Genomic DNA, 21900 nt, shown 5'->3' on the forward strand with positions numbered 1-21900 from the left:
TGTGTGGACTTGAGCACTCCTGAGACGATTCTTGAGCGCATCGATTGGCGTTCTGCTCTCTCTCACGTTAATGCTTGGATGCTCTCCGGTGTTTCGTTTCAGCAGTTAGATGAGCCAACTGAATTGATCCCCAAAAGAGTTTCTTTTATCCTCTAACTTGAGATTTTTTTTTGGAACGATTCTTGCCCTACACCATTTAAAAAAAAATCATGAGGGTAGCATGGTGATGAATCGAAGGTGCAAAATTCTTCACCTGATTCCTTGATTCGTCACTAATGAATATTTAGTAAATTGAAGCGCTGTCTAAAAGTGACTCAAGATTCTGTCAAGATTTGTGACGTGTTTTTTGCGTGCATGTGCTACGGTATGATTTAGCAGCAATCATCCGTAAACACCGAGACATCATCATTGGCCATCTGTGCTGCTTTGCTGCGCATTTGGACGCAAACCAAGACAATAATGTGATTAATACGCTGCGTCACATTCTGACCCGCTTCACTTTCAAGCACCCACTGCATTACATTGATCATTTAATGTATCGAGAAACTTTCCAATAACTTTTCCCAGCCCTCTCATATCAGTGTTAACATTCAAACTGTGCATAATAAAATACTGCAGTGATATATAATCATTTTTGTACTCTTTTGTTTCATAAATCTACTGTGAAGGTTATTTGAGGACATCATAGCCTGTCAATACATCACCGCTTATAATGCAAATGAGGGAAATTCCTGTTCTGATTTGTCAGTGTTGTTTATTCCCACTCGGTATATATTGCCAGCGCTAGTCAATCAATATGGCAGCAAGGGACGGGCCTGACCATTCATGCCAATGTGTTCAGCATTGTGAGATGCGTCCTTTTGTATTGACATTTAGGCATTGGCAGCTTGATTTGCAATTCCCGAGCGGACGAATCAGCCTTGTCAACGTACTGAGGTGCCAACACAGTTCATTTTGTGTCAGCTAAAACGGAAGTCCTCGAAAGTTTTACGCAAACCCTCAAATAAATTAAAAAAAACATACTTGGGCCTCTAATTGCTTTGCCACTGTAACATTTAAATATCTGTAAAATTTAAAAAAAGTAATGATTCAAATTAAATGTATTTCTCATGAATGTTAAATAAAATTAATTAGTATTTAATTGATTATTTTGCCTACCACTCGAGAGAGCTTATACTTGTGCCACACTTTGGGAGTCACTGAGCTTAAACCGTTTAAGTGCTGTAATGGACATTTAACAGAATCAGTCCGTGATCGGATAATAATGCCTTTGTCCCTAGACATGGTAAAGCGGCATGTAATGCACTGTCGCAAGTAACTAAACAATTATTTGTGATCCCAAAGTGCCTTATGTTTAGTGCTTAGTGTAGTGTGACAACAGCAAATGTGTTAGTAGACCTTGCCGGCGCAGATTGCATTGATTTGATTTGATCTTCTATTTCTTACAAGGAAAACTAACTCTGTGTTTTCAAGGTTTCATTATACGTGAACAGAATATTTAGCACCAATATTGGTGCTTTGAGATTTTTTTTCTTTTTATTATATGCGAACACCACCAAATTACATATTGGTGATTTGAGATTTTTGTTTTGCAATAATATGTATGAGGCCCCGCCACTCTAAACACACTATTTTGATTCATATTGCATTTGTGGAATATGAATTAAGCATAAAAAAAATCCACACGTTGTTATCCATCTATGCCGTCTATGAGCGAGGTTTTGTCTGACAAATAACTGGCTAGGAGTCATCTTTTGAAAAAGGCGTAAATGCAACATTTCGCGAGCACATTTTAACAATTTCTTTCCAGCTGCTGATTGCTTCTCATGGGAACGGCGTGTACCAGGCTTGACCGCTTCTTCACGTTCGACCTTCTGCTACACTTCTGACTTTCTCCACGCTCCATTAACGTCACATACGCACAGACTTTGAGCACGACCTCAAAATGGGACATCAAATGTGAGGTGTTAAACTGCAATGCAACACGGTGCAGAGCATTACTCCCACTCTGGAAAAATGACCGTGACAATGTGCCTTGACATTCCCTTGCATATTTTTCCCACTTGGGGGCAGTAGATGCAACAGTGACATATGGCAATGGCAACTGGTTAGAAAACTGTTGCTTGGATGAACTCCATGTTAGATAAATCTTCCGTTTCCCAATCGCGTCAGAAGTTGACTTGTAATTTGTCATTTTTGTGCATGGGGGATCCCAGCAGCCTGCAAACGAAGGGTTACCAGCATGGTGCGCGTGGGAGCCCTTGTTCTAAAAATAGCCCTTCCACTAAAATGCGTCTAGCTTTTTTTTGTACTCTAAAAAAAAACAGAACCAGAACCAATTTTTGAATATAATTTTGCTCTGAACTATTTTTTATGAGCAGTTGCGCCACCTACCGGCCGATGTGTGTTCAAGCCAGAAGACTTGATTATATCAGGTGCGTTCATGAGGAGGAAACATTTGATGCGGAAAAATTGTCAACCGCGTCTGCAGACTGCACAGTGTTTGATTTATGGCATTTATTTGTCTTTATAACAAATATTTGGATATTACAATTGCACCTAAACACAGCAAACGAACCGAGGAAAGAAAGTGGCACCAAGACGGAAGTCATCTTAAAGGAAGTCAAACAAATCTTGCATATTGTCCTTCATGCTGAATGTGGATCTGGCTTAAGCCACATTAATGGTAAGTCTGCCACCCTTAATATAGCATTGAAAGGCAGCTTGGCAAACTGCTACCTGCCAAAGCACTTAGTGTGCATCTGTGATGGATTTTTTCTCCGTGTGTTCTCTGTCCTGAGTATGCTCATGTGATTATGCCACTTAAAAAAGAAAGCCTATCTAGCGCGGCTCATTTGATCCCACGCGGATGCCAATGCAAAATTATTAACTCTCTACCCGCATTAGTAGGAAGGACACAAATATCCTATTACAATCCAATTTTAATTCCGCCCTCATATAATAGTGCATGATGGAGTCCCTCTTGAAACCCTTTCTGCACCATTAATAGTTTATAAATTACTTAACACAAGGTGCGCAAATTAAATTTGCGATACGGCACAAATTGTCGTGTGCGTTTGTGCTGATTGCATGATATTTCTTTCATTCAGTGCTGCTGAGCCTGGAAATAGGGCCTTGGCTATTTCCCCACGGTGGATGAGCTCTGTGGAATAGAGTAGCTGTAATTCAGGAGCAGAGCAATGCAGAACAACAATAATAAAAAAAAGGATTCATCCATGATGTGCTTTGGAAGAAAACATCCCTCAATGGTTTTTTCTTCCATCTCGCCAACATGCGAGTGGGCTGCAGTGTGTTCCTCTCATGCTTTTTGTTCTGGCAAATTCTTTTGTAGCACCCAAAGTAGTGGGAGTACCCCCCCTCCCCCCACCATTACTCCCAGTTTGAGCAAAACCGCTGTGTGTATATCTCGCCACCATATAATGAACCACACAGGCATCTGCAGCGGTGTGACCTTTGTGAACTTGCATTACTTCCCACCCAAATGTTGACAGGTGTACAAAGTGCAAAGTCGAGGTTGTGTGTTAATTGAAGGTCAGTAGTAGCTCCTCTCTGGAGGTTATGATGTACTTTTCACCTCTGTCAGGTGGAGGTGGAGGGGGGTGGGGGGGGGAGCAGTGCCACTCTGCTGCTGTGTAAATGATACTCGTACATCTCCGAGACGCACTAGAGGGGAGAAAAACAGAAATGAATGTTATTTTTTTTTTCTAGTGAGGCTGGCAAATCCTGCAAATATTGCAGCTCAATAGAAATAGTGGATGTAGTAGTCAATATATGAAGGTCTATAATGTCAAATGCATTGATTTCCAATAAAATAGTTACATTCAAATCCAGACTCGAGGCAACTATGCAATGTAGGTGATGTAATGCTCTTAAAGATCCAGCAGATGGTGCTGCTGTGGAAAAAGTTTGTGTCTTTATGTACAGTGAATCAATGCATATTGGGGGTCAGGAATTCATTTTGGTAGGGTGGGAGGAGCATTGCTTGATTACTGAAAGAAAAAAAAAAAGCAGTTTCACTGATTTTATGCTTAGTCCAAAACCATGTCTCAAACTATTGTCACAGTGCCATCTGGTGGCATCTTGGTGCCAAGCAGCTGTCTTGAACCGTGCGGAGTAGCTTTAACAATCAGGCAATCGCTTTGCCCATTGATTCCGAAACAAGAAAATAATCGGTATCGGCAGCCTCCATGAGTACCCAATACCTAAAAAATAAGACCGGTATTGGTCTCATACCGATACCTGATATCGGTACTCGCTCATTTCTACTTATTTTCACAATACCAGTTTTTGTGCACGATATATTACACTCGAGGGTCTCAATTTTGTTCCTACCCTTAGTTCGGGTAAAATTAGCCTTCCTCCATTGTTATTTGTTACCTTGCAACTTTTTGGAAATGTTTTCATTTGTCCCTAAAGTAAAACGTCAACTCTGAAGGTATTTTATTTTATTTTTTTGGTCCATATGGACACTTAACACTCACCTTTTATAATATATACTAATTCACACGTTTGAAGAAGAACAGATTATCGGATTTATGTAGGATTATACACGTTAACGAATCCGATTGCTTTTCACACCTGATCAGATGCGTTGAGAGAGAGACACCAGTAATCTCGTTTGTGCGTGCGTGTTCGCGCGCGCGCAAAGAGAAGGAGAAGGCGCTCGCCTCCTGCGCTTCAGCTCAGTCTGCTCTGCGTCCTTTTAGCGGACTGCAGTGGATGCAGTCGAGCTGACGGGACTACACACACAGGCGCGCGCACACACACAACTACTTAACATGTAAAGGGAGGTTCGGAGCGTTCATCAGTTTGGAGTGTGAAGGAGAAAAAAAAAGGCTAAATGTCTTTTGGAATGTCTCTTTTGTTTCTCCACAGCGGGATACGGGATACGCAGCATGACCGGTGCGCGTGTTCAAATGAGCCCAATTGATGATGTGGACCCCCGGCGATGTGATTTTACTGCGATGGTGAGCCAACATGCAACTCTTCCTCGGCTTTCTAGCGACTGCTCTTCTTCGAGGATGATGAGCAACGACCTGTGTGCATATTTGGATCTTGACTTTTGAATGAGAATGAAGAACAAGTGCACGACACTCGGGCTTTGAGGTGCCCATCTCTCAAGGAGGAACAGTTGTCTTATTTTGGGGGAGAGGAAAAAGCAAAGGAAAAGAGAAAAAGGTAAGATACTTTTGTTTTATTGCTGCAGTATGCTGATTATTTAAATGCTCTTTGACTCCTTAAACTTAGTCATTCATCTTCGTCCTACTTGCTGCAGCCCAATTAGTAGAAGCTCATCTTTCTATCTCTCTATCTAATCGGCTCTCCCTAGTGGACCAATTTAGCTTACCGCCACCTTGAGGTGGTCAACTTAAGGTGTGGGGGCCATATATGGATCGAAAGAGCATTTAATGTGGCCTACCATGCAATCAATTCTAGTTTACATTTTAGTAGGCTGCTCAGAAATAAGAATAAAAAATCGAACGGTATAATATTTGATTTCCCACCAGCAACAATGACCAAACAGAGCTTTTATATATTACCTGTCTGTGAAGTGAATCCTTTTTGCACGAGGCATGCAATGTTCATGGTGCCCTCTCTCGGTATTTACTACGAGGTGCGTCTGTGCATAACGTATCTGTTTATGACTCCCGTGTCTACAAATAGCAAAACATGAATGCTGCCTAATTAGGACTCTAGGCAGTAGGATGTTGAAACAACAAGACCTTCATGGGAGGCATCATTCCACAGCTTTCTTAAAAATAAAAAGAAAGTCTGGAAAAGGCTTGCTCGAGTACTTTGTGCGTCGATCCTGCAATGAATAAACGCCGTTAAGCAATCTGGCCGGGGCTCCTCAGTCAGATAGTCGTTCAACAAAATCAATTTGCAGGGAAGAAGTTAATCTGTTGGCAGTTTTAAGTTGAGGCAGTGTGACGCAGCCTTGGAGGATCACGAAGGCTTTGCTGCACATATGACAAAGTGCCTCTTAAATTGTATTTGGAAGCAAAATACAGTGTCTCATTGACTGGATAATAAGCCAATTTTTGTATGATAAGCTAGAATTGATCACCATGACAACCCTCCTCTGTCCATATCATTTTGTCACTCGCTTTTTCCAAGATTGGAATCACGCCTTGGTGTTCTAATTTGGTCCTCTGATGTATGAGCTCATCACTAGCGTAATAGCTTGGTTACTCAAGTCATGTTTCAGCATTGAATAAAACAAGGGAAAACACAAATTTTGGCGAGTGCATTAGAGTTTTATATTAATTGGGTAGCAGTAAATTGAAAATGACTTGGGAATTATGCTATTAGGCTAATGGTATACAGTACGTGGAGGCACTTTTAATTGGTATTGAAATTAATGAAAGTGAATTGGCTCAGCGGGCAGGGCAGCAAATCTGTATAAAATCTGCAATTATTTTTTAAGACTTTGCATGAACTCTTTTGGTTCATCATCACGAAGCCGTGATTGATTTATTTCGATGGTGTGGTGAGCAAGTGGGGTTACCAGCATTGGTGGTGTGAGTTTTTTTTTTTTGGGGGGGGGGGGCATGGGGTGGCCAAGAATATCCCAGGAGGTTTGCAAAAAAACACAAACAAACAAACCCAAAATATTCTTCTGAAAACACAGATAAACATCAAATAAATGTGCCTCACAGGGGACAGGGATAAATGTGGAGAAAAATTCTCGGAAAAATCAGAAAATACCGAAGTCAATTATCTCGGCTGGCACCTAGGGGGGGGTCCCACAAAGCGCCCCACCACCAGTCCCACCACAATTGCAAATGCACTGCGATATGTCATGGGAAGTGCCGCTCATCAATTTTTAAAATTCTAACTTTTTTTTTTTAATGTAAGCGAAATATGACAAGAAACAGCTTTACACTTGCTTTCAGGATGTGTGGGACACCTGTTTTGTGTATTAATTATGTTAACTTATTAGTATGATTTGGTTTAAGAATTGGATGGCAAGCGTCTTGGAATGCTGATACGGGCAGAAATGTTCCAGAAGCTTGCCTAAGACTTCAATATGTCACATTATGTTAATGTTTGCATTTGATTATGAGGGCAGTATGTTCTTGCATGATCATATTTTGCATGTACTTTACAAGGTCAGCAATTTGTTTGCTACGTTCTCAAGCGCTGGCCACACGCGTTGATCAATATTCATGGAACATCACAGCACCGATGTGCTCTTTTAAAAGACGTTTTGCTGATATTTCAATATGCTCTTTTTCGGTGTTAATTGCCGCTCAATACAGTTTATCATTGAGTGCTTCAAAGTGTTTTCCCTTACTACTTTTCTTGTTTGCTTTTAGTCACTAATGGAGATAAATTCACACAGAATTTTAATGTTTTTTCCCTTCCAAATTTATTAGTATCGGCAGCCTCTACGAGTATCGATACATCCAAATAGGACCGGGGTCGTACCAGAACAAAAATTTGGTGTCGTTACTCACCCGTCTTGGATTGATGCCAGCTCATCCGTGACCTTTATCAGGAAATTAGATGGATAGAATATTATTGATTTCCTGAGAGAAATTCTGCTTTGGGAGTAAGTGCAGAGCCCCACTAGCTCCAGCAGGTGGTGCTATTTTGCTCCTCAAGTATGAAGAAAAGAGCAAAGTATGTTAGGATTGTATTTTGATTCAGAATACGCTTAACGGACACCCTCAATCCCCTTTGGCCGACAAAACTAGTATATCTAACATTGAAGACGCATTTCATATTAAAACACAATTTGTTGTTGTTGGTAGCGCACATGATTCAAAAGACTACACATTCTCAGGCGTCATATTGGACGATGCTTGTATGGATTTATGGCATTTATGGCACAACTGCTAGTACGTTATCCAATTTCACTCGCAGTAAATTCAATTTTTGGGTCCCCCCAAGTGGAGTTTTATGGCGCCGCCTGTCCCCATGTGGCTATTTGTGTGCTTGCTTGTGGTATTTTGACAGAGCAACTGCAGGTGGCAGGGCTGCTACTTTTGATATACCTTCACAATGTTAGAGAAAACATTTCCTCCGTTGCAAGTGTCAGGATGAATATTTATTAGCAGAGTAATCCCTACATATGATTTTTTTTTTAAGGTTAATTGATTAGTAGCAAAGTGATTACTGGAGCAAGGAGGAAAATATCTCTCCCTTGTTATCCATTCAGATAAGCACGTCTGAGCCACGTTTACCAGAAATGACTGATGTTGGATGACTGAAAGGTCAAAGTAATAAAGCAAATACCATGGCTGATGAAAGATTTTTTTTTTTTTTTTTTAATAAATTCTCACAGAAGCGTAATTGGCTGTGTGTGCGTCCATGCGTGTGTGATCGTATGTGTGTGTTGTGGGTGGCTAAGTTGGACCACGATCCAACAACTTCATCAAGCTCATGTTTAGGGAGATGGTGGAACATCGTCTGCCTCAACAACGTGTAGTTAGTTTATTTACATTAGCATCACAGGTGACCTTGACAGATTGGCATGTACATCAATCTCACTTTTACCGAGGTGTTGTACGTGACATGCTGAAGTCGTGAATAGTTAGGCACACATTTAAGGCCCGTTTTTTTTAATAACATCTATTCCTGAAAATAATGCAAAACTATTTCAGTTGCCGTACTGGAAACCCGCCCACGCTCGGCCTACATTATGCGGGATGAAATATGTTAGTTTGCCTCGATGTCGATACTCCTCAATTTGCATGCTAAAGAAGTCAAACTTGGCATTGTAAAGTGGTATCTTGTACTATCAAACTACTTTTCCTTGTTGAAATGAATTGAAATTATTGTAATAAATACAGTTAAGTTAAAAAAAAAAACTTAGTGGAAAAGGTGTCAAACTCAAAGCTTGGGGGCCAGATCCGGTCCGCCGCATCATTTTATGTGGCCCGCAAAGGCAACTCGTGTGTCAACTCAACGTTTCTTGTTAAAGTAACAAAATTGTAAATTGTCTTCCCTTTTAATAACAGTGAGACATTGCAACATTTTTTAAAACCCCACTTTGAAAATCAATTAGAAAATTGTTCAACTTTTTTAATGCTGGATTGTGTGTATGCAATAATATAAGATAGTCATTAATGGACCCATAAAGAAACCATAACGACAATGTGGCCGGCAAGAAAAAATGAGTTTGACACCCCTGCATACAATAACAAGGATAAAACACAAATAAATCATTGATCATACCATGTATGCAGTAAATCATCAACATAACAACTCTGACTCACAAAAGTGCTCGGTGGCAACAATAATCCCAAGGCAACATGGTTATTCTCTGGGTTTGTGTGACATTTACTGTGTGAGGTCTTCACTGATCGCCTTCAGGTTAATTAGCATCACGCACTGCAGCAAAATTTGCCAACGCGACAAACACACCTCCGTATCTGTCTCTCTTTGTTCACTTAAATATCTGTTGCCACATATTCTATCGATTTGTTGTCCATCTTTTGTTTATCCCTGCCGCATGACACCTTTTGTGTATTGACAAAGCGGTCTTGATAGTTTTGCGTGCTTCTGCACACAATGAGAGGTGGAAGTAAGCAGAGCTGTATATTTCAACCTCCTCCAGAAATGAGATTTACCGTCAGTTTGCTCCAATAATTGTTCCACACTTAAGTGCTCGATATATTATCGGAGCTGTACTGAAGGCGGCTCTAAAGGTGAGCAATGAACCAGAGGCAGCCCGGCGTGGAATAACCTCAGCAAAATGTATATGAATTTTTGGAATTACCAGAAGCAGACGCCCAGAGAAAAGCAGCTATACTTATCATGTTGAGTGTGCTAATGCAAGCGGAGTCATTCGGTCCAAGGTTACGCCAACAATGAGACTTGCATGATGAAGCCGGCATCCTAATGATGCTCAGGGATGTCTCGCCACTTTCCGTTCATAGACGGCTTTATTGAAGAAGAAAAACCGTCAAGGAGGAACATTATCACCTTTCTTTAAGGGCATCTAAAGATGCTAAGTAGAAAATAAAAGCCAATTGTACCTGTGTCTAAAAAAAGGCTTGAAAAATCTTTGAGGATCGTTTCAGTGAATCAATGGCTTGGTGTGAGCAGCAACTTTTTTTAATTTTTTTTTTTAATTTTGAGGATCAATTTGTGGCAGTTTTCTTGTTCGTCTCTTGAGGGTTGTATTAAACAATAAAAAAATGACATCGAATTTGTAGGACTGTTACTATTAAATGTTTCAGGGTTGAAGTATTCTACTGCAACTTAAATTGAATCAAATATACCGATAAAAATATTTTTTGCTTGCAATTATGAATATGAAACATTTGATAACAAACTTTTTTTTTTTTTAATGAACCAGCAATTAAGTACCATCCACTGATAGTGTAGTTGCATTTTGTGGTACATTCGCCAGCTCACTCTGAGTTCAAATGTGAGTGCTTACAGCATGTGTTCTACACAAGCCGCTTACACTCTTCATCCATCACTGAAGAGAGTAATGACAGGTAGGCGAAGAGCTGATTGCGGTCTAGTCTTTTTTTTTTGGTCTAATTTTTGCAGCTCTGTTGCACAATATCACCGGGATTAGGTTGCAGCCGTGTTGTTGAAAACCGAGTGAACCATTTTTTATGTGCTTCCTTTAAGCCTTTTTTTTTTTTGGTCACGAAAGTGCATGTTGTACGTGTGCTCCCTCGGGAGGTTCTCATCTAACTGTCTATAAGATGATCCATATCCACTGTGTTCCTTGTCAGCTGTTGAGACAGTGATGAACGACATGAAGAATATTTTGCAAGGCAGGTTGCCATAGATAAAGCACCTGCGTGGTTGCTGACCTACCTGTGGCCAAGAATAAGAACTTGGACACTGTAAATATGGTGACTGCGATATTCTGCTGCATGGCGATTATGACAATTTTATTTTTTTTGGGTGGAAAATATCACCGATTACCGAACAAGGACTTTTTCATTATTTGCTTAATTACCGTATTTTCCGCACTATAAGGTGCACCGGATTATAAGGCGCACCTTCAATGAATGGCCCATTTTAAAACTTTGTCCATATATAAGATATTTGGCCCGCGGGCCGGACTTTGGACACGCCTGCTGTAGTGGCTCAATATTGGTCCATATATAAGGCGCACCTGATTATAAGGCGCACTGTCGGCTTTGGAGAAAATTTGAGGTTTTTAGGTGCGCCTTATAGTGCGGAAAATACGGTACTATGTTCTGTTTAATGCTATTTTTAAATGTTTTATTGTTTACAGACTGTCGCCACTGGGCTATATCCGACTTCCCCATCTCTTGTTGCATTCAAAGGTGCACTGATGTTGTTGTTTCAAGTTGGCACACATTTCTTAACAGCAGTCAAAGCGGCGTACTCCTAGAGATGGCATAGACATATAATTTCCCTTTGCTCTTTGTTGACACAGATAAATAGTCTCCCTGCCGCAGTGTCGGACTCATTATTATGTTACAAGCGAGGTTAGCTTTGCACAACGGCAAATCAATAACACATTAACGTAATAAAGGATTTGCAAGAAGGCAGGACAGACCTCACTCACTTTTTCAGAGGGGGCGGTGGTGGTGTTGGGATAATCGGCTATGATTAACGTCTAATTTCACAGATGGCTTGGAATGCCACCAATTTGCTTTGACAATGTAACGCAACTTGCGTGACATTACACCGCAGCTGCGATTATTCTGTTGGAGATGAGCATAGTTCAGTGATCGAGGAATAACTTCCTATAGCTGGCTCTGATTGCTTGATACTTGTTGCCATGGCAGCCAGTCTTTACCCTCTAGTTTGTCATTGTGCTGATGAGCCATTACATCTAATGTAAGAGTCAATCAATACTAGAAAATAGATTGCGCACTGCCATAGTGCCTCACATACATAAGGGAGCATAAAAAGCAGCATACTTGGACACAGATGGTATTTTCAAGGCGGAAAGTAAATGACTAACCTAGCTTGCAGCTAGCCTTTTACAGCAACGTCATCAAAGTCTGAATAGTCTGTTAAAAGTTGTAGTTTTTTAACCTTTTTTAACCTTTGTCTACATGATTGGTTACTATTTGTGTTAAAATTCTGTTTGCTTAAAGTTGTAAGCGCGATTTGTTAGGCCTCTATTGCGTTTTGCATTGTGTGTTAGCATTAAGCTAGCAGACTTTTCTGTAGTTTTCTGTGGTGGGATCACAAAAAAGCAAAACACACTTTTTACAAAACGCAGATGCTTACTAAGATGAGATTTGTTGATGAGCTGCAAATGTTCTAATTTTGCAGCATCATTTTTGCTCATAGTAGATAACGCCAACATTTCCGCCCTCATCATTCTGTCCATACTGTTCTGATTCTCGGTTTTGGATCAGTGTATGATTATTTTAAGCAGTATCTCTATTGTGATTATCTGTGTGCGTGTCTCAACCTATTGATGCCAGATGATATTAAAAATTCAGCTCGCCTCCACTCGGCCATGAAAAGTAAATTTGTCCAGTAAAATGTTCAATTTGTACGAGTCGCAGACCTCAAGCGTAACCTTGACGTACAAGATCGGAACATTCTCACATTAGGAAGCTGTTCTTGCACGCTGTTGAGTGGGTTGCACTTTGCTGTCAGACTGTTTTCTTTCAGCCCTCGCAATACAAAAATACTTTATGAACTTGTCATGTGGGAAGTCAGTGTGACGCACCGTGGCACTCGTAAGACAGTTGTACCCGTGCTAACATACCGGAGATAAATTACATACGGCCACTTGAACTTTTCAGAAGGTCTTCATTGTATGCTATTCCAACATAAATATTTATTAAAACATTTATTAGATCGTTTTCTATGGTCCTTGAGGGTGTCAGAAGCGGCATGCACTCGAGTCCAGCCACCATCTGATCACAGGCCATAAAGTCCCAAAATATTTCACATTAACATCTATAGATAATCTCGAGTCTTAAAATGAACATCTTGACTTTTATCACAAGTCCTAGAATTCATTGCCTTAGCTGGGGCAATTGTCACACTCTTTAAAACCCTCCGAACATGCCAAATACCTAATTGGCATTCTGTACTCATGTTTCAGTATTGTGATTTATCACCAGGAGGTTCAGTTATGCAATATCATCATCAGTGTGGGTTTAATATACTCCAGGGGATATGTTGAGAAGGGAACATTATCATATCGCAATAACCATCACAGAGAGACATAATACGACATTGTGGGCAGTATTTTAAAGTTAAACTCCCCCCCCCCCAACTGTCTTTAAAATGATTGTAATGCTGACTTTGATATTTTTTAGAGGGATGTTAATTTGACATATTTATTGTCAAGTCTTGTGGTTATTTAGTGGCATACAACTGCAACCACAATACTGTCAATAAAGTGCTCTAGGAAATTCTTGATTTTTTTTTTCCCCCCCGCTTTAACTATGCTAATAGCTAACTGTGCATTTTGAGAGCAAAAACACCTTGAACCATGCAGTGTAAATCATTCCACATATGTTTCATGCTCCTCCAATTGGCCAGTGAGGTTCACGAGTCACCGAACACGTGCCCGCCTACGCCTTGATTGACATGCGGCGTTGCAGTGGGGAGCAGTCAAATGGAGACACACTATGCCCTGCCACTTTTTAATCATGTACTCCGGGCTGTGGCTGATAAGAGATGTAAGGGCGATTACGGTTCAAGGAGAACGTCCTTGCGTTCGGGGCCTTGGGATTACGTCGCTTCAACCGTGTTCTGACTGGATCACATCAGTATTCCGATGAAGGCCTCCTCGGAGGGGTTACTGGAGAGATTGGGAACATAGCACGGCCGGCAGAAGTTGAATGGAACAGACGAGGATTGTTTAATTTGAACTCCTCCCGTTATGATGAGTACAGCAGAGAACGGTATATGTGTTAATAGCTTTTTAGATATGATGAGATTGGCTGACCTCGTATCTGTTCCAGAATAGAATAGCGTCGACGTTCCTATGCAGAAGGTGCAGCGGGCGCTATCGACAAGTCACCGCGTGGCCTTTTCAGATAGCCCCGAGTCAAATCATCAAAAGATGGTAGTTAACATAGCGAGATCAAAAAGGGGGCCAAAAATAGCAGAATCATGTCGAGTCGTGCAAAAACCAACTCGCTCTGGAAGAATAAGATGGTTAAATTAACTCCTTCCGTGCCTGAGGATACGGCAGCTGCAATTTTATCAGTGGTGGGGCAGTGAATTTGTGCTTTGCTGGCGACCAGTTCAGTTCAGGCTCCATCCTCTATGGTGTTATTAATTATTTAGGTTTTATTCTACCAAGACTCTGTAAAGTGAAGTCAGAAATTTTTTAAATGAGACTTTTGAACTTGTATGTTTATTCATCCTCCATTAACAAAAGTCGGTTTTGACATCCTGGCAATTAACCCATGCTATTTTTCTACAGTCTACAACCAATTTAGATTATTAAAAGAACGTTAGGAGAAAAAGATCTACCATCATAAATGTGCTCTAGTAATGAGCCATTCATTATACAGGCAAAAATGTGCGGAAAAAGAAAAACAAATTCATGTTCAAACCAAAACAGAGTCGCAGTTTGTGCTTGTTGGTCTGATGTCAATTGCTTCATCATTAGTTTCCAAAAGGCGATCGCTTAATAAGAGATGTCAGAGGGTGGAAGCTGTAGTTTACAAACAACGAATCATACTGGACAGTTAAAATTTTTGGAGCCAGTATTTTGTCAAAAAGAACCAAAAAATATATGTTGGACAAATTCAAAGCATTCAAAAGTATTTGTTGCCAAGTGAGCTACTTTAATTTACTTGTTTTTTAATTGCAAAATTCCTCCAAGTCTGGAGACAGTCTGGATGAAATAATACCACCAGTAATGAGAAATGTTAAGCAGTGGGTGACCCCCCCTCCCGCCCCCCCTTACCCCCACCACACTAAGCCCCAATGATAATTCATCAGAATCCAACGAGGTCGACGATGTGCATCCAGACTTGCGTAAATCTCTTCTTTACCGTCGCCCTTCCCGCCCTACCTGTCACGACTGGTGCTGCTTGAAATTTTGTTGGCGTCTTTGATGAGCTCAAATGTGAAGAGCGATGAAACAGTGCTGAACTGAACTGATTGCTTTAATGACCTGGATGCTCATGCTGATCACAGTATGTGACCTGCAAAGGGGGAAGAGTGCTCCAAGAATATGCTTTTTAGTCGACGCACATGTTCTCCGCACACGCACACACCTCCTCCTCGGAGACACTTTATCATTACAGAACCATCTTTCCTGACCTTTTCCAGCAAGACATTCGTAAACGCATGACTAATTTTTCTCAATAGCCTGCATTAAGGCATCAGTATAATATTAAGAAATAGTGTTCCAAAATGAATTTGGCTGAGTATATTTGCCAGCTCGATCGCCTATCGGATTCTAATTACTTGAAAATCATGTGTAGCTGTTTTGCAAGCCTAATGATGTGATGTCATCGATCCGACAGTTTTCTATAGCACTTATTATCCTCGTTAGTCACGGATGATATGGAGCCTATCACAACTGGACTCATTCTTAGGCACTATTTTTTTTAATTAACATGAAAAAAAAGAATCTTAAACGTTACAGAAAAGGACATACAGACTCTGGAGGACAGAAAATTTAGATTCGACGTCTATAGCCGCCAATGGTAGTGAATGAGTTAACCTCGAGACAAAACATTTTGTCACAATAGCTTTTAGCGGTGTCACGAGTTTCCGTACACGTTTTTACAGAACTCATCCTCCTGCGTATTATCATCCTAATTAACCCAATGAGTTGATTGGGTAGAAGAAGGTCTCTCAAATTGATGAGTTTATTGCAGGCAATTATTGTGCCGCCCTTCCTGTCCCGGCGTTATCGGCTCATGGCGAGAGATTTGGATCAGCGGATGTGAGGCCCAACTGTGTGTTCTGTGGAGTCGGCTATCGATTTGAGGAGCTGCGGAAGAAGTGGAGAGGAAGTCGCCGTAGGTGAAGATTACTGACGGGAGTAACGTAATGGCCTTCTCACAAAACCGAGACAAGTTGTACTGTCTCAGTTTTTGTTTTCCATTGAACTTTTTTGGCACGTTTAAGAGGTAAAGGTGTCACAAATACCGTATTTCCCGCACTATAAGGCGCACCTAAAAAACCTCCAATCTTCTCAAAAACCGACAGTGCGCCTTATAATCCGGTGCGCCTTATATATTAACAAAGTTTTCAAATGGGCCATTCATTGAAGGTGCGCCTTATAATCCGGTGCGCCTTATAGTGCGGAAAATACGGTATGTTAAACGGAATCTGTTTCAAATGCAGTAAATTGTTGCAAATGGTTGGCTAGGATTCTTATTGTCCTACCGAAGTTTTATTAGTTGAGGTCATAGCGCATTTTCTCGCTCTGTTTTATACTGAGGGCAACCGGCCAATTTGTGTAAAAACAGGAGGCACATTTAACAAAAGGAAAATGCGTTATAGGTCAGGTGCAGCTGCCTCTTGCTCTCTGAAGACACACACACACACGCACGCAGATACACACTCTTTACGCAGAGATGTGGAGGAATCCACAAACACGCACTAAACCTCGTCCGGCGTGAGCCATAAAAGTGGAGTGAATGCACACAAAATGGTGGAAATAATCAAACAAGGTTATGGTGTGTGACGTATGATTAATTACCCGGAAAGATGGTTGCTTTTTATTCCGCTATTGAGGTACACCCAGACTCCTTTTTTTTTTTTGGCTCGACCGAGGAAAAAAAAAAAATGCTATGAGTTTGCACAATGTATCATTGATTATACTTACGGGATTGTTTTGTCTGTTGGAGTGGATCAAGCGTGAGCTCTTTGCATTTGTTCTCTTTATGAGCTGTGTAAATTGTGTGCATTTTTTTTTTTTTTGTCTTCACGGCTGTAACTGTTCATTGAAAAGAGCGCAGTGAGGTAATCAATTGCTAATGCTATTCGGTTACATCATAGACTCAAATTAGGAACTCAGCCAGACATACTTAAATGCATAATGTATGGCCGCAATATTAACATACTTGAATGTGTGGGACAAAAAGGCAGGACTTAAATTTTTTTTTATTTATGAGTGCTTCATATCTTTCCGAGTTTTTCATGCGAGTAATTACTGTGATTATCATATTTTGAGGTTATGAAAGTCACTCAAAGGACTAGTGCGTCATTCAATACAAGATCAAAAAGACTAATTTAATTTGGAATATTTTGCAAATTTTTTTATCTAATTATTTTCCCACGCAGTAGTTAACGGAGCAGTTTTTGGAATATGTCAAAATTACATGCATCCAATAAAAAAATAGGGTTGAAAATTGGATCGACCCAAACAAAACAACTCATTCTATTGCACAAAAAAAAATATTGCAAAACAACCCGCCCGCTCCTGAGTCCAATTTTCGACCCAGCACATTTAAGTGTCCAAATTTGGGTGACGTGGACTGTGCAGGAGTAATTCTTTTGTACACTGACGAGCCCCTGTACTGGCATAAAGTACATCATTGCCTGCTTGAGCATCAATGAAACAGCTTGCACCTCTTTACTCTAACAATAGGCTGCTCAATAAAGCTGCACCTACTTTGCTTCCTCCCTTGCTCAACTTGCTTTTAGTCACATTTTTCTTTCACACTTTAGTTTGTCCTTGAAGTTATTTGCAATGTCTTCTGAAATATGCGGCAGCTTCTTAGAGGTGAATCAAGCCCGCTTAATTACATCAACCCGACGGCTTCGTATACAACTAGGTTAGGCTTCGCCACAAGTAGGCGGACAATGTGACCCGTGCTGTAGATCAAACAGCTGAACGGCTGTTTGGGGACAGGGTCCTGTCTGCCTGACTGAACTTCATTTTTCTCCATTTAGCCCCCCATCTCACACCTGTAATAGGGTGGTGGTCCACATGAATGCTCACAGCACCGCTGGGATGGAGCAAAGCCGTACTGCTTTGTCGTTAATGACACAAGTTAACACATTGGCAGCGCTTCGCAATTGGCGACATTTTAGGAGACTCACCCTTGGCATTTCTTCGCAGAAACAATGATAATTACTTTCTGTACCGTCACGTGATTGGAAGGTTGGCATTAAGTTGATATTCCACATTTGATTCTTTTTATATTAATAGTAAAATGTCATCTTTTCATGGTCTCCCTGGGCTTGATCGGGTTATCCTCAGAAGTCTCCTTTAGTAGTTTGATGGTATTTACTTGCCAGTAGCCTCCCTGGCTAGACTTTCTCCCATGTGATGTCTTTGCCCAAAACAGAGTGTCGTCGCCAGCGAGTTAGCAGCCAGACGGGCAAAGAGCCAAGACATTTTGTTTTCTCGCAACTGACGAGCCAGACTACGCCAAATCAAGGTCACGTCGTAGCCAAAAGCGATGCAGAGTTGCGGTGTTGTACATGCACAGGTTAGGTAACCGGCAAATATTGGATTGATTAACCAAGTTGCCAATGAGTGTATTTGGAAATTTGGTCCTGGACAGAAATTTGCATTCATTCATTAGCAATGAATCATTTTGTTTGACATAATTTAGTGATTATATTAGTTGACTGCTGTGCGGTGTTGCAGCTCTGCTGACACGGTGAAGACTTGCTGTGGTTTTTCCTCTTGGTTTATTTCTGATGAGCATCAACAGTAAAAGAGTAGCGTGTGCACCTTGCACACATGCTGCCGGAGAAGAGAATCAAGCCCTCGGGGTTGGTGAGCAATGCTCTAGTCTTTTGCTTGGACAGTGCACATGGGTTGTAAAATCAGGTCAGTACATTGAGCAAATAGATTTTCTGTTGAAATGCCTGGAAACTTTGTAGTTCGGGTTAACCCCATGCCAGGTTTGGACTCTGCGACAAATCAGTCCTGTAAAAGAAAAACTTGTGTTTTTGTATCACCATAATTTTTGATACTGATAAGAAGGCAATCGTAGGATCGTTAAAGCGCAACTTAAATGGGTTGTCACGGTGATGGTTTCGAAATTGACAAACATGACAATTCATATATGAATCTGGTTTTCTTCCAGATGAGCTGTAGGGCGAATAACCTTTTTTAACGCATCCCTGCAAAGGGCGCCATTGTTAACAGGACTCCTGACGTATTGTGCTTGCTTTCATAGAAGGTCAGACTTGTATGAATTCCGGAGCTCAAGGTGATAACGATAAGGTAAATATTGTATGTTTTCATCTGATAGTGTGACTGGTGGGAAAACAGCAAGTAAATCCATCATTTTTACCTTTTTGATGAACATATGTTATGACCTTGTCACCTAGCAACCACATAGGACAGAAATAAATATTGACAACCCATTTTTTTTTTTTTCCTATACCTGTAGATGTTCGTATGAACAAAACAGAGCTGTCTGGTTTGCACTGGATAACCGGCAATCCAAGCAAGCCACGCGCCAGGTCTTGTGAGAGTATCGATTGAATTGACTATGGTGCTTGAGCGCCAAAGAGCCACGCTGTGAACCGGGTCCTGACAGAAAATGGAAGAAATCATAGCGGAGGGTCATAAGTGTAATGGAAAACATTAGTTCAATTCTTGACAGTGTAGTGTTTACCACCAAATGAACAGAGCTAGCATGAATGATTTTTTTTTTCTTTGTTCATATATAGGTTAGCTGGATGTTTAAAAATAATTCTCTGTACAACTCGTCTTGGAATTCTCCCGTGTTTCACTCCAGGCTCAGCACATTCATTACCTCATTGCAGTTTGTCTTTTGAGCAACCCTCCCCTTTGCCCCGCCCCTGTCTTATTCCCAAACAAATTGCTCCTTAAAACATTTCTTCCTACCACTACCCTGTCATGTTTTTGGCTGCTGTCTCCAAACTTGGTGTTTGGAAACTGTGCTGTTTTTTTTTTTCCCTTAAGGCGACTTTGTCTCTCAACCTACTCCATATATGATGTAGATAGAAAACAAAGTGTTTTTTAATTTATATACTTTATAGATCAAACATGTACAGTAGATTTATTAAGCTGCAGAAATGCAAGTTTTATTCTCCCCGTATTTTAATTTTTTTAGTTTAAATATTCACAGCAGGATAAGGATACAAATCACGACACGGTTCCCATTAATCAAACAGTCCGTTTCCAAAACATTTCTACAAGTTAATGAATGGGTGGGGAGAAAGTGACCCCGACAGCACTTTGCCCAAATTAATTGTCTTTCCTTGGAGCATACCAATATTAGGACAAACGACCGCTCGATACTTTGTGTGTGTGCCTAGTTGCACTAATCTCAGCCACTGGCAGGAATTAACATTTCATCTTATTTCGTCCCCTCCCTGTCTGCAAAAATCACTGACTGAGACATTACCACTGTCAGTCTTGGCCTTCTACAAATATTGTTTTACAAAGGATCCATATGTTTTAACTGCACTTTTTTTCTACATTGTACTGAAATGACTTGACATCGCCTTTTTTCTTTTTCCACTGCCGAATCCCAACGACAGCTTTTATTTCCCGGCAACAATTATGACGACAAAACAAACACCAAACCTCCCCAAAAAAAGTGATGGATACTGAAAACTCTCGCTGGCTGCTTTAATACTTGATACCGTGCCTTCCCCAGCAGTTCTGTAACCCTTCACGGAAACATGCTGGCTCAGGTCATGCTGACTCACCCCTCACAGCGAGCGAGCTGAGAGTGATGGGTTCTGTCCGGCCTCAGGAGAGAAATGGATATCAGCTCCATTTTGCTAAATTTAAGACCATTTGGATAATATTGGCAAAGCATTATATTCAACCACGTTATCTTCGTTAGGATGTTACAAAGACTTAATTAAAATGAATTGAAAAAGGCGACACAGAAGCTTTGAGTCTTATAGCTAGGTTTGAAACTTGAGACTAAAACTGTTGAAATAGTTTTAAAAAATCAATGGCAACAAAAGTTTCTAGCAGAATCGGTATTTCTTTAAAAGTGAAGACGATTTGTAACTTTAGTATTGACATCGATGCACAATTTGTCTTCAGGGTCCACATAAAATGATCTGACGGGCCGTATCCGGCCCCCGGGCTTTGAGTTTGACACCTAAACTGCTAAATTGAGAGAGAAAAAAAAAAACTAATTCACTCCAGCTCCCAAATGACAGATTCCCAATATCACCAACTTTGAATGTTGAGCTCTTCCTTCCCCTTAATAGAATTCGAACTAATCAGAGAACCACAGAATGACCGCTTGCTGTTTGAGAGAGAGAGAACAACATGGCCACTCCAGTTGCGTCTGATGCAGCTTGATGTGAATGCGTTGGGAGTGAGGCTTGCACTCCCACCAAGAAAGCTCCGGAAGCAGCCACTGATTACTCCTTGCACTGCAGCCGCTAATGATTTATTTATTTGGAAATTACAGACGCCTGGAAGAGCTGGGCACCATTGATAAGGGAAGGGAAGAACGAGCGAGGGAGAGAAGAGGTTGGAGGTTCCTCCTACCTCAGTGCTTGTGTATATTTATATGTACGACTATGCCTGAGGAGCAACACCGAAGGATGCATCAAAAGGCTAATTGTCGTATCGAAAAAAAAATCTTCCAGTCGGATATTTTCCTGGGAAACGATGCATGGGTGTTCATGCCAAAGGCACTAGTCTGAACATATTGCTCTTTGATCATACTGCTTTTCCTGATTTTGTTTTTTGTCCGTTAATAGAAGGAAATGTGAATTGGAAAAAAAACTCAAGTCATATTGAATCACATTTCCTTATCGTCCAACGCCAATACAATGCAGACAAAACCCGATTTAATTATCCGATTGTCAGATGACGTATCACGAGTGAACACCGGCAATAAAAGGTGAAGCCAGATAAAGGCTGCCTCTCCTGCTGCGGCTCTAACGTGTCTTTAGCCTGTTCTTAGCACATTGAAATGAAAACCAATTCAGCATGCACAGGTGAAGTCTAGTTAGAAATAACTGTCTGAGTCTTGTTTCCATGACTTCACAGCAGCATTCTGAATCAACTGGTGTTTGTTCCTG

General features: G+C 40.8%; 1 protein-coding gene across 6 annotated transcripts in view; it reads left to right on the top strand.

Moving 5' to 3' along the window:
* Positions 1 to 2469: 2469 nt before the first annotated feature.
* The window catches only part of grik4 (glutamate receptor, ionotropic, kainate 4), a 170022-nt gene continuing 150591 nt past the window's right edge, over positions 2470 to 21900 (top strand). For 5 of the 6 annotated variants that reach the window (XR_007482895.2, XR_007482893.2, XR_007482896.2 and 2 more), the window contains exon 1: positions 4684 to 5199. The gene's annotated coding sequence lies outside the window, so the exon portion shown is untranslated. Of the gene's footprint in view, positions 2687 to 4683; positions 5200 to 21900 lie in introns of those variants that run through there. The other variant, XR_007482894.1, reaches the window with a different exon arrangement.

This window comes from Syngnathus scovelli, chromosome 7 (assembly GCF_024217435.2).
Source record: "Syngnathus scovelli strain Florida chromosome 7, RoL_Ssco_1.2, whole genome shotgun sequence".
In the NCBI taxonomy this organism is placed as follows: Eukaryota; Metazoa; Chordata; class Actinopteri; order Syngnathiformes; family Syngnathidae; genus Syngnathus; species Syngnathus scovelli.